The 12856-nt window shown below is 44.7% G+C and overlaps 1 protein-coding gene across 1 annotated transcript in view; it reads left to right on the forward strand.

Moving 5' to 3' along the window:
• SPATA7 (spermatogenesis associated 7) overlaps positions 1–12856 on the forward strand; it is a 509081-nt gene that overhangs the window by 278690 nt on the left and 217535 nt on the right. The gene's annotated exons all lie outside the window — the stretch shown is intronic.

Here is a 12856-nt window from a genome sequence, read left to right on the forward strand (position 1 = left end):
TAGGCCAAACATCATAAGTAAAATCAGGGTTTGATTCTTCCACAGTGTTCTCAGTTTTGGAAATAGTTGCACCATTGGAAATCGAAGGGCCTGATTCGGAGTTGAAAAAGGAATGCACTTCTGTATTTTTTTATAATAATTGATTCAATTGTTTATTATCTCACCGTTTGCACATGTAATGTCCTTTTTATATGTAGTAAATTGAAATTATAATGAATTTAGAAAAATAATTCCCATGAAAAAAAGATGTTATAAAAATAAAATATCATAATAAATTAGCACTAGAGTGTTTCTAGTCATTAGTTTGTTAGTTTTCTCTCCCCTTTTCAAACAGGCACATAACCCAGTGCACACTTGCTCCCCTTTTACCCCATATCCTGATTCGGAGTTCAACATCCCATTCTGAGCCGTCCTCTGTAGCTGATGTACCCCAACTTTGCTAGACCTTTGTTGATTTTGCAGCAGATAGGGGCCTTCAAGAAAACCATAACGCAGCTGAATAAAAAGGTCCTGGGTCCATTTGGTGCACCTCTATGACCTACAGATCTACTGGGGCCTTTAGTTGGACCTCCACTGGCAAGACCTTCCCCTCTACCGACTGACCCCATTCGATTTCAGCCTGGACCTCCGCTGACTCGTGGCCAATCATTTTGCCTCGTGTAGTGAAGGCCACAGCTCTAGATGTGCTGGTGTAGGAATCCATCTGAACTGTATCCCTTTCTCCAGAGGCGGATTTGACAAGAGCTTGCTGCAGGGGTGTGGAATTCCTACAGCCCGACGTCCAGGACACATGTTTGGGGTCAAGGACAAGAAGTTTTCATGATTTTTGGCCTTGGGACAAGTAGGCCCAGCCCCCTGCAGCACAAACCCTGTGGCTGCCAGATTACACTACCACATTTTAGACCAGGGAAGAGCATTGTCTGCAGTTAATGGAATAGTTGTGCCCATATGTTATTGCTAGTCGAATGTTTATTTAGGGTTCAGTAATACAAAAGCTTTTTTATTACGGGGAGTGCTCCAAGGACATTTTGCAAGTTCAGCCTGTACTACTGACAGTGGTTCCTGTATAAAAATGTTTACACACGTTTCCAAAGTTTAACAATATAAGGCTATATATTATACTTCTAGGATGCTCTCTGATTAGATGCAAATATATGCAAAAGCTTGAAAGCAACATTGATGATTTTTTGCTTTCAAAATGAAATAGTCATAAAAAAATGCAACTAGGAAACAAAAAAAGGTTTTGTCAAACTACAGTGAAATTTTCTGTACCATTTCTTTGAACAGTCGCAAAATGTGTTGATGCATGCTAGTATTCCCAAAAATATTCATAATGGAAAAATCAGTGTAGCCAGTTGCAACAGAATTATAGGGAACATGAAAAGAAACAAGCACTGGCAAAGCTAAGAGGTATGACTTTAGTAGTCAGCCTTTTGGTTATATCAATGCATGCCTTGTTTTGACATGGGTTTTGTACAACTTTATCGTTGGGGAAGCTGCAGGTGCCTCATCATTATAACGAACATTAGCAAAAGCAAAAATATTTTTGGTCTCAAAAACAAAACATTGCCACAAAACTACTTTGCGTACCAATATGCTCCTGGTGAAAGAGCAGAATGCTGTCACTCACAGTCAAGCCAGCCTGTAGATAGAGAGAGATATAGTTTTAATAAAAAACATAACACCAGACCTAAATAGGGCCCAATTCTTAAAGTAAGTCACAAAAGTGCACCAATGGTATATGTTCTTGCAGTAGTGCACATTTGCGGCATTCATGAATTCGCAATAATTTACGGAAGTAGGTCAGGAAGTTGTACTTCTAGAAAATATTTGTGAACTGAATTTTAGCACTGGCAAATATTCATGTGTAGATTTGCTCATGCGAAAATCTGTTTCACGGTAATAAGTTCACTTTCCCACCGACCACTTTTTTCCACAACCCTGGAAGAAGTTTTACCTCTACCCTTGTCATGGGTATATTTCCAACTTTTCTCTATATGGGAACAAATTAGAGATAAACTGATAAAAACCCACAAAACATGCAAGTTAGTTGGCTTGCCGAGACTTGAAAGGGCATTCCAACCATGGGGAACTATTGCTTACCACTACCTCCAGCCCAGTATGAAGATCTGTGGAAATGTGGCAAACCAAGTGAACTGCTAGTATACACACCCTTCTATGATGTGAGCTCTGGCATAATCATAGAGGCTAATATTGGAGCTCTTATATAATGAGATTGCTGCCACAATTTGTTGCCGCTCTACATGGCACCAAAGGGACAGGTGGATTTTGTTACATGAACAGTAGTTTTATGAAGCAATCTGTTCCATAGACAAGTAGATATTTTATCAAATTCCATACCCCTGTTGCTCCATGCCACACTGTGAAAAGTCTAAAGTGCAACTTGCTGTTGAGGATTACTCCTCTCCTGCTCGTCTGCAGCGTTATCATTATTACAGGAGATTGAATGCCTTTTTTGGTTTTGAATCCTATGCCATCCAAGGCCTTGAACAGGTTCCCCTCAATGCGGACAATAATAAGGAGGCAGACAGCTTACTCCCTTATCATTATGCTGAGGCTGGCCTATATCTTGAACTTCAGAATGCCAGTGGCTTGGACATTTCATGTGAAAACAAACTGAATTCACCCTTGAGGCATCCTGCTGTTTAGAATCTTGATCTGACAAGAGGTTGATCTACTCGCAGACTGAAAAAAGTAGTTAACGCTATTCTTGTTTCTATGGGTCACGTTCTTCGCTGTGACCGCTTACCATTTAGAAAGGTGTTCTGTTCTCTTTCTTAACATAGAATCAGTCAAGCCTCTCCACTAGGCAGCATTATGGCACTGTATGCCAACTGCTTTGTGCATTTTTGATTCAGCTGTGGTTGATTGGGCTATTTCGCCGTGAGTCTTTCTTCTTGCCATTACTCTTTGTTGCAGGTTGGGAGTTTCCGCATGGTACGTGAGCCAGGTTCAAGCCGGTATTTTTTTAATAATAGATAAACAACACAGTAAATTAGTTCAGACACTGAACCTTGAGAATCAAAATTCTTTCCAATTAACTTAGTTATGTTCCAAGCCATATATTTCCTTGGTAAGTTAAATTACTTTATTATCTGTTTTTATAGTTACCTTCTGAATACATTATGGCAAGATATTCCTTCCTCTTCTTTCTTGGTTTCCAGTTCCTGGTTTATTCTATCTGAGAATTTAAATGGGAACTGGTTAGCCTGCATGATGTGGTGGAAATGTTTTTTTGATTCCTTTGCTTACTACAAAAGACTTCAAGTTTTCTTCCTGCTTCTGCTACAAAGATTCCAGCTGCTGTTCTTGGTCTGTATGTATTCTAAGAGAAGAAAAATCAAGAGCAAAATACCGCTTAGAGCTGAAGTTTTCTTCAGGCTTACACCATTGCCACTCTTCATCCAGTTACCATTGTGGACTCAGAAGTGGAAATTGGAGGCTACTTGCCTGATCTTCGAACTAAAACGTGACAAGAAGACTGTCTCTGATGACTTGCAATTGACACCTATTGGGGAAAACGCCACCATCCCATGGTAGTGCTTAGGGTCGCTGAGGTTTTGGACTTGCTGTTTCCCTGGGTGGAGACTAAGGTGAACTTGTTGACTACAATTCCTCAGCCCAGGCATCAGCTGTCAACAAAGCCCTTTCATGATTTTGGTGAGATATGGGGATTGGGCAGCTGGGTCAGAGATCACAGCAGCATGGTCTGAATCGGAGAGTCTCTAGGCAATATTAGCCTAGTGTGCAGTTTCTTGATGCAGTGGCACAATCCTCTGGGGCACAGATTCTTTTTGCTATTTCTGTCTGAAACCTTTCTTATGGAAGGCTGGTCCCACACTTCTCAGGGCACAGAGCTCACTCCTCAGTCTTCCTGTTCTAGTGGACCCACATACCACCAGGTATCTATGATTTTCTGACAGACAGGGAATATGGATTCTCTGGATGCACTTTTAGAACAGGATTCGGGTGGTCTTTCCTTCAAATGTCCTTTCAAGGCTGCTTTCTAGACATTGTTGTAGAGTGATACCCCTCACAGCAGGGTAGTCTCCAGCTTGGAACACTAATATCGGAGGCACAAAGAGGCATGCACCTGTCCATCGATAGACACATTGAGCACTGCTCACGGAAGAGACAAAAGGTTGGCCTCACCTAAAAGGGTCAATTCTTTGCACCTTATCAGAGACTGCAGTTTTCACCCTTCATCCCAAACATCTACTAAATTGCAGGGCTGCGGCACTAATCAGCAGTTTTGCTCAGCAAAAAAACCTAAAAGGATTTCTAAAGGAGCTTTGTCCACTCTGTCCTCAATCAGTGTCTAGTTCTCCTACCTCCAGCTTAATCACTGTTGGCATTCACTTCCCATGTCTGGGAGAGCAACCTTGCCTCCATCTTGTGGACCGGAACAGTCAAGAGGCTTTCAAAATGGAATCCACTGGCCTCCATTACTCTGGCTCACTCATACACACCATGCATGTACCACACAGGCTGCATCCAAACACACACATAATAAACACTTGGGATGTTAGTGCTAGGATCTGGATTAGAGCAAAGAATCTGAACTTTTCATGAGTGGGCTTGTAGGCGCCCACTCCACAGATTCAGGTAGAAAGGTCTGCTCACAGATATGAATTCCCAGAACACGGCTGTCACCACCATCCTACATGCTTAACCCTCGATTGGTGCACTATTTCACTGTCAGTAAATGAAGGCATGCATGGTGTGCCCCTTCAGGTCACAAGACAGGTCAGGACCTCACTTATGTCAAAGGACAGGACTAGGCTTCTGAGCACACACCATATTTGTACGAGGCTAGGACAAAAACCACCAAAAGGCAGGATGCTAGATGTTTGCAGTTGGGCTCTTAGGGCAGGGAAACATGACTGTAGACCATGCAGGCAGTGGCGTAACGATAATTTAGGGGGCCCCCCTGCAAGATAAGTGGAGGGGCCCCCTCCAGACTCTATCAGGAGCTCCCCAGCCGATGTGCAGTGCTGAGGGGGCCACCTCGAGCTTGGGGCCCCCCGCACTGCGGGGATGCAGGGGCCTGTGTTACGCCCCTGCAGGCAGGGGAGATATCCATCCCAACAAAACGATGTATTTAGGCCCAGATCTCTGTACTGGGGGTGAATATTTGGCATTGTTCAACATTTTGTCCATCACTTGTTTTTTTGTTTGCATATTGATGGAGGAGGGCTCTTTGGTAAGAAATCCAATTTTGCCCTGATTTAAGGACAGTAGAGCTATGGCTCTCTTCTTCCACTCAGCAGTTTTACCAACAGTATCAGCAGTTTGGGTTGCCTACCATCAGATACCATAGGAGGCCAATCTCACAGCCTGTCAAGCAAGCAGTCCAACTCTTCTCTCCTTCAGTCATTTGGAAATGGTATGGAGTTGAATTAGTTTATAAACCAATGCGAGCGTTCACGATGTGGTGAGGGACGCAGAGCACGTGATAAGGTGAGTTTAAACTAGCTACAGGGTTTACCACATATCTTTATTCTGACTATCATGTGCTAGGATTAAAAACAAAAAAGAACGACGGAAGCCATTAAATCCAGTTGTGCTATATTTGGATCGACATCTTTCAGCCAATGACCTTGAAAGTGTTGCAGCTTTCATCAGGATCAAAAACGTGCTACTGCTGAAAGTGAGAACAACTGTGAGAATGAAATTGTGCAAAACCAGGGATCCGTGGTTTTCAGCGGAGAGATTTCACTAGTGGTACCTGCAGAAGTCAGGTCTCGTGCCTCAGCTGTCCTTGGCATGGGTGCTCAAGGAGCAAGAACATCTTCAACCTTGGAATAACGGTGGAGGAGGCAGCTGGCAATGCCGGAGAACAGGGCAGCCCTGCAGGTACTACAAGTGAAATCTCTCAGCTGAAAACCACGGATGGTTTTGTATTCAAATATCATACCAGAGTTTTGCTCAATTTCATTCTCACTGTTTTTCTCACTTCTTTCAGCAGTAGCACTCTTTTGATTCTGATGAAAGCCGCAAAACTCAAGGTCATTAACTGAAACATGTCGATCCAAATATAGCACTGGTTTCAATATTTTACGTGTCTTTATATTTCATTGGACTTTTTTCCACAACAAATATGGCTTGTTTAACAGTTTCTGTAATATTTGTGTAGACTTATGCCTGCAGATTTCCCTTTACTGTATCACTTGCCTCCAGGCATAGTGGGCTAGTTCAGAGGATGCGACTGAACACATAAGTGTCTACATTTTGGGATGACGGTATTTCTCTGAGGTATTCCGTTTGTAGCTGGCTTTAGTTAGCAGTGGCAGCTCGCATAGGGTGTGCTGCGGGGCGGTGGGGTGGGGGCAGAGGAAGGCAGGGTGGGGGGTAGTAAACTTGTATATTTAACAAGGTTAGAGAGCAAAGGGATTTTATCCTGCTTGGGTGGATGGAAGGGTACTCCCAATCCCCTGGTTAGGTAACCATATAACAAAATTAAGGAGTACCACCAAAGATGAGGCTAGACAGCCAATATTGGTGGAATGAGACACTAGTGTAAAAGAAGAAGTCCTTCTTTGTTTTTAAGGAACCCCTCACTCACCGACCTGGTCGGTGACATGCTTCATCATCGGGGCCACCTTGACAGCCGAGTGCCGTCAAGGTGTGCTGCGACACCTGAGATACAGTGGAGCGGGTATGTGAGTGATGAATGTGAAAAAGAAAAAAAGTCAGTGAGTTAAAAATTGTCCTTGTATGACTTATCCAAACATTATTTATTCTAAGACTACTGGACAATATTAAAAACAGTGTATGTTGATACAATAAAGGCTTTAATAGGACCTAGTGTATCTGTGGTATGTGTTAGGTCTACATGTTTCAAACCAAAATGGGAGTTACCGGTTTTTCTTCAGGACCAAAACGATGTAAAAGGAGTTGGGTGGTCAGGGTACACTAACACCCTGCCATACCTGCAACCCTTTCAGGACCCTAAATAGCAAATTGCTAAGTGGGTAAAGGTAATTGCAACCCAAATGTGGTTACAATAAAAATTGCAAAAACTCCTCAATGGAGAAATGCTTGCTGCACGGGGATTGAGGGGAGAGGCTACAAAGCTCAAAACGTATTAGTTTCTCAGCTTGGAAATCGGCTAATAACCTAAACCCTGCTCCCCTTTGGCCGTACCGGAGGGGCGGATTAGGTTATTAGCCGATTTCCAAGCTGAGAAACTAATACGTTTTGAGCTTTGTAGCCTCTCCCCTCAATCCCCGTGCAGCAAGCATTTCTCCATTGAGGAGTTTTTGCAATTTTTATTGTAACCACATTTGGGTTGCAATTACCTTTACCCACTTAGCAATTTGCTATTTAGGGTCCTGAAAGGGTTGCAGGTATGGCAGGGTGTTAGTGTACCCTGACCACCCAACTCCTTTTACATCGTTTTGGTCCTGAAGAAAAACCGGTAACTCCCATTTTGGTTTGAAACATGTAGACCTAACACATACCACAGATACACTAGGTCCTATTAAAGCCTTTATTGTATCAACATACACTGTTTTTAATATTGTCCAGTAGTCTTAGAATAAATAATGTTTGGATAAGTCATACCAGGACAATTTTTAACTCACTGACTTTTTTTCTTTTTCACATTCATCACTCACATACCCGCTCCACTGTATCTCAGGTGTCGCAGCACACCTTGACGGCACTCGGCTGTCAAGGTGGCCCCGATGATGAAGCATGTCACCGACCAGGTCGGTGAGTGAGGGGTTCCTTAAAAACAAAGAAGGACTTCTTCTTTTACACTAGTGTCTCATTCCACCAATATTGGCTGTCTAGCCTCATCTTTGGTGGTACTCCTTAATTAGGGTAGTAAACTTGCACACACAATGGAAAAGGAAGGAAAGTAATTATTACGTTCCTCCGTTCCGTCGTATGTCCGAGTTTACTACTACTAACCCTGCCCCTCCCCGCATCACGCCCCATGCGAGCCGCCACTGTTAGTTAGTCTGCTTCTGTCTTCTGATTGATCTAGATAACTGTGGTCTGCCATTTTGCAAATGAAATTTCGTCCTCAGAATGATCAATACAGATGACGTTATAGATTAAAACATCTATTCTGCATCACTTTGGAGGACATTTTTTCTGATGGAGACTTCTAACTGCAGCCTCCTCACGTTGTGAATTTTCCCCAGGCATCAGATGGGATCCGATAACGTTTGTAGCAATTCCCTCACATATTGGTAGACGGTGGTGTGTGGCTCTGCATCAAATCCGTCCCAGATGTGACATCGGTGCCCTTGAATGTATACACCTACTCCTACGCTGACGTCAGTTCCTTTTTTCTGCGCCTGCCGATGCAGATCTGGAGCTACTCGAATCTTGTCACTCCTGTCGGAGATATTTCCCCCAATTGTTCAGTGTGCAGACAGTTAGACAGTTTCACCGGTTAACCCCCTTAAATCATAGGGTCTAAACCGTGTTGTGACTGTCACTGACAGATGTTGGTGATGGACACCGAAGATGTCTGTTTATGGTGCCTCCGCTCCAAGCAAAACTCTGTGTTGTGCCTCTGCTGCGCAAAATGAACAAAAAAGGTCATCCACAACCCCAAGGCCAAACTAACAATCACCAGTCCGGTGATTGAAAAAGTGCTCACGGTCGAAGTAGAGTGTGTGGACGTGCTCCCGATCCCAAAGTTGCTCCAGTGACCAGTCATCATTGAGGTCAGAGGCTCAGGTAAGTCAAGGAAGTCCCACAAGTAGCATAAGAAATATTGAATCAATAGTCTCCTTTGTCCTGCCACTCCCACCACTCTCAGTTACACAATGCCCCATGCACCTCTAAGCAGCAGAGTTGTTATGCAAAGCGCCCAATCCCCTCCTTCCTCCTGTGAAACCGATCCGAACACTACTCCTGCTTTGGTCCCACCCTGAACAGATAGCTCCAACAGCTGAAGACGGCCATAGACCATATCTTCGGTGCCACAACAGATTCCTTTGGAATACATTTGGGCACCACAGATCCAAGGGGGCCTCTAGTCAGTCTACTGTGTGCCACATCCATCCTGGGCATTGACTGCCCCACTCAACCTCACCTTGAGGCCGACCCTGTCCCTGACTTCAGCTCTGGCGAATACAGACCTAATGCCATCCACGGGCAGTGCTTAATTTTATAATAAAATGAGTGATGTGACCAAGGCTCTGCTCAGAAACGTGTGGTCGGTGCCACCAACGCTACATAGTCTTAAATGAACCTCACGCTCTTCCGTCCATTTTTAGACACTGTTGCCCCTTTAACTCACTTGTGCAGATTCCTCCTTTCTCTCTTTGTGACCGTTTTATGGTCTATCTCTTCCTTCTTTCACCTTTGTTTGTTTTACCTTCTTTTGATTACAGGAAGTGCCAATGACTAAAAATAAGTGCCAGTCCAAAAATGAGTGCAGGTGAGCGTCAGCGGCAAAACATTAAACACTGTCCACAGCCTCACGCTCAGTGCAATGCACAACACTGCATTTGGTGCCACAACGTATGCCATGGGTGCGTGTATTGACACTGATCCGCCACTATCTGTACTTAGCTCTGCCAGTTCATTAGTTCCCCCAACAGCAGTACCTCTTTCAAGGCTTCAGTAGTGTTTACCAGCAGAAGCAGACAAATCCTCCTTTGCAGCGGGTTCCCCATTCTTTTCACGGTTGAGGCTAGGGATCGGGCCAACAGCATCCAGGCTACCAGGGGCAACAAGCTACCCAAACTCCAGCCCCAGCCCCTCCCCCCATGACCACCACAAAAAACGCTGAAATTTTCCCTTGGCAGCTTGCACTCAGCTGGTAGGAGGTTGCATCACATTCCATTCCTCAGCTGGAAGAGTGTCAAGTGAAATCAATGAGTGCCCCAGATTGTGCAAAACAGATAATCACTTATTTTTCTGCCCCAAACCTTCGGATATGCCACCTGTACCACAACACCACTCGGAGAACCACTTGTCCATACTCTGTGTAAATGTTCAACCTCTGTTGACCAACGGGGCAATAGAGTGTGCCGTCTTCAGAGATCAGGAATGGTTGCTCCTCCCGGTGGACTATATCCCATTCCAGGTCTTCACCCTCTGAATTTCTTCCTCTAGAAGGGCAAGTTCCCTAGTCCACATTCTGTTTTGGATCCAGAAGACTGGATGGTAACACTGGACTTGCAGGACGCATATTTTCACATCCCTGTCCTACTCTCCCACAGACTTACCTGTGGTTTTGGGTAGGCCAAGAGCACTTTCAGTTCACCGTGCTCCCCTTTGGCCGTACCAGGGCACCTCGGGTGTTCACATAAGGGATGGTGGTGGTCACAGCGTATGTGCGGAGGTTGTGAATTCCAGCCTTCCCATACCTTAACGGCTGGCTGACTCGCCACAGTCGTAACCCGATTCCAGACAATGGTCTTGCTATTGACATCTCTGGGGTTTCCCATCAACATGTTAATCACCCTTGATTCTTTCACAATGGTTCCCCTTCTTTTGAACCATCCTGGAAAGGTGCTTTTCTGATCCATCTCTCCACTTTATGGAATCTAGTACATTCAAGCTATGATCCTATTGTTTTATCCCTTGAACTGGGTCTCAGTGAGATTGCGTCTGGGGCTTCTGGATCTCTTGGCCTTCTGCATCGTGCTCATGGACCATGCCAGGTGGCACATGGGGGCTCTGCATATGGGATCTGAAGTCTCAGTGGGTTCAGTATTAAGTGGGCATATTGGAGTCCATCCATATGTGGAAAAAGACTGCAGAAGATCTGCAGTAGTGCCTGCTCAACCGTGAGTGGAACAGTAGAAGATGCTACACCCTACCCCATCTAGATCTAACAGTCATGATGGATGCATTGTTGCTGCGTTGGGAAGGACATCAGAGAGAGGCAGAGGTCAGCGAACTCTGGGTCTGAAGCAGAGGCTCGTCCCCACATCAACTTGTTGGAGTTCCGAGCAATCCACTTGGCACTGAAAGCTTTCCTCCAAACCATCAAGGGGAGCAGGTGCAAGTTCTCACAGACAACACAGCCATCACGTAGTATTGCCACAAGGCAGATTGTGGTTGTGGATCCTGTGTCAGGAGGTTCTGAGCCTCTGGAAGTAGCTGAACTCTCAGGTCATGTCCTTGGTAGCGCAGCACCTGGCAGGATCTTTAAACTAGCAGATCAGGAAAGGCGGTTACATTCTAATGTGGAACAAGCATTTTCCTGGAATGGAGAGTACCCTGGCTTGATCTATTCGCCACCTCAGAGATGGCACAGTGTCTAAGCTTTTACGTGTTGGAGTTCCCTAGGCAATCCTCCCTCAGACACGCCTTGTCCTGGAATTGGGGGTCAGGACTCCTGTATGCCCTTTCTCCTCTTTTTCTCCTGCCCATAGTACTGAGAAAGATCAGGAAAGACAGGGTCCTACTCATCTTAGTGACTCCGGACTAAACAAGGGGAGCGTGATATCCGGAACATTTGGCCATGAGCACATCCTCCAATTAGGCTGGCTCTTTGGGAATACCTCCTGTTGCGGCAACAAGGTCGAGTCTTGAACCCACGCCTGCACAATCTACACCTCCAGGCATGGAAATTGAACAGCAATACTTGACTGCTTTGACCTCTCTCCCAACGTGATCTGTATCATCCTGACAGCCAAGCGTCCATTTACCAAATCTGTTTAATCAGGACCCTGGGAGAAATGTGTTTTCCTGTGCTCCACCCGACATACACAACCTCTGAATCCATAGTTGGCAGATGTTCTCTTATTTTGTCTGTCTTTAGTCCAGCAAGGCCTTGCTGCAGCACCAGTTAAACGTTTCCTTTCAGTCTTCATATCTTTACCGGATCAGCCATCCCTCGTCAAGTCACCTTTTGTAATATGTTTTCTGAAGGAGCTGACCCACATGTTCCTGTCAACACCTTTTGTGATGAGGCAGTGGGGCCTTAATTTGGTTCTCACTTCTCTAATGTGCTCTCATTTCAAACCTATGAACAGGTGCCCTTTACATCTAAGAGCTCTCTATGTTCTACAACCATACACTTATTTTTTCCAGGCAAGCTGGTCCTCTGCACAAAAGCAGCATTCCTGTTAAGGGTGGTTATGGCCTTCCACATAGGGCGGGCAATCCATCACCTGCCTGCAGTCTATGGTCCAGCTCACCACTCTAAGGAGGAGTAACCGTTTCACCGCTTGACCACCAAGAAAGCCAGTGGCTTTTAAAAAGCTAGGGCCAGAGATTACCGACTGGATGACCAGCTCATACAGTCCATTATTAAAGTTCCAAACTATGAAGTGTGCACACTACCATATTCTGATTTCTGTGGCTCCACGTTCCCTGGCGCGCGGATAGAGTTCAGAAAGAAAGAAACTGATGTCAGTGTGTAGGTGGCTCATACATATAAGAGCCCCAATGTCCCATCAGTGGCAGGACAGATCTGATACAGATGCTGCATGACACCACCTACTGACGCTCAAGGGAATTACTATGACAGTTTCCTGGGCCAGACTGATGCCTGGGGAAAATTCACAAGGTGAGGAGTTTTCAGTTAGATAGAGTTTCTAGCAGAAAAGGCATTACTGAGATAAGTAACTTAATCATATAGGAATTTATGGACACTAATCAATTTTTTTGTGTGGAATTTCACATACGTGTAACAGCTCCTTTTGTTTGTCTCTGATTTCACTTGTGTGTTTTGCTGTTGTTGATCCCCCTTACTTTTCTCTCCAGTGTCAGTACGAAAAAACGTCATCATTGTTTTGTTCGGGTCCATGTAAAACAGTGTACGCCTTTACTTATGAATTATGTGTATACATTTGTTATATATTTTAGGAGAGGACACAATTGACACCTTTATTTTGATTCATTCTTTGAAAAA

The sequence above is a fragment of the Lissotriton vulgaris genome, chromosome 9 (genome assembly GCF_964263255.1).
Source record: "Lissotriton vulgaris chromosome 9, aLisVul1.2, whole genome shotgun sequence".
Lineage (NCBI taxonomy): Eukaryota > Metazoa > Chordata > Amphibia > Caudata > Salamandridae > Lissotriton > Lissotriton vulgaris.